Below are 1,468 nucleotides of genomic sequence, written 5' to 3' on the forward strand. Positions count from 1 at the left end.
AGGACAGACTTCAGCTAACTCGCATTAATATCACCAAATGATCAAGCTATTTGTTAAAATAGGGAGCAGAGGCACCGAATGCCAAAAATCAGCAGTTTCAAAGACCATAGAAATAACAACCTTCAAGGTGGCTTGAAAGTCTGCTGGTTTTTATCAAAAGTCAAATGAAATATAGTCAAAACGTTAAAGGAACAACATAACTATCGTATTCAAACGATTATATTATATGCCATCACAAATACCCGTATTGAAAAAGCAGCATCCGCAAAGGCGATGCACAACAATAAAATAAACAGCAGCGAGCTTCCACAATCGAGCAATATCAAAGGATCATACCAATCTACCTGGGATTCAATCCTTGCGCAAACCTGTATATTCGAAAACTGGGATTGAATCCTTTCGCTCCAGACCAGACACTCCAAAGCAAATTGCAGAACTTTTATGAGGAGAGGAAAAATCACTACAGGAAATCTGAAGGCACTTCCAGGCTCTGCTCTCTCACTTGATGGTGTAAAAAACTGAAGGGGATTGAGATGCTAGCTTGGGGACCAAACAGATAAATTTATAGCCAAGCCTCCATCAAGCTTCTGATGGCTATGTGTTAGGTGTTCCATAGATCAAGGTAGAGAACTCTAGATGGAGTAATGGACCACTTCAGAAGCTCCCAACAAGAAAATTAATTAACTGCAGTTGGTTTCCAGAAATTAAGGAAAGACTGCAGTTTACTTCCATAATTGTAGGCAGCAGTTGGTAAAAAAATTTATGGAGCTTAACATTTCCATCGTTAAATATTGGTATTAGATACATGTTCCAATTATAAACCCTGATATGTGTGATGTTAACGAAATGAACTTCAAATTTTTCAGGTGGAAATTTTGCCAAAAAAAATTCCACATATCGGCCTTTGGTAGAAAACAAGGTTGTTAAAAAAAGGTTTCTTTCAGCAATTTGATGCTTTCTTCTGAATCAATGCTTCAGAGATACGATGTCGATGCCACAAATCGAAACTTTCGTCAGTGCTATTTTTGAAATTAAATCTATTGGATTATGCTTTAAACAAATAATTTTTCATATATTATAGATAGTAATGGATTCCATGCGTTTGTTGATTATTCACTCAAGTTAACATCGATGGATTACCAACATGGGCTTTGCTTTGTAAAACCCTGTGGAGATGCATTTTTGAAGATGGCCCTTGGAGCATCATAATTCGGAAGAAATACTTGGGCATGAAGGATCTGTCGTTCTGGCTCAGAAAAGAAAGGATCGGATCTTTAATAGGATCTCCAATATGGTTAAGCCTCCGAAAGATCGGAAGCTTTTTTCTGAAAAAATTTAACCTGGCGATTCCAATCCAGCAAAAAAATTCTCATTGGGAAAGATCAATTTATGAGTGGCGCTGAGGTGATCGATGTCCCTTATCCATTATTAAACTTTCTTCACAGGAAAGGTTTGTTTTATTGGGACA

Source organism: Pinus tabuliformis, chromosome 9 (genome assembly GCF_031772625.1).
Source record: "Pinus tabuliformis cultivar Carrire ecotype Pingquan chromosome 9, CPIR1, whole genome shotgun sequence".
In the NCBI taxonomy this organism is placed as follows: domain Eukaryota; kingdom Viridiplantae; phylum Streptophyta; class Pinopsida; order Pinales; family Pinaceae; genus Pinus; species Pinus tabuliformis.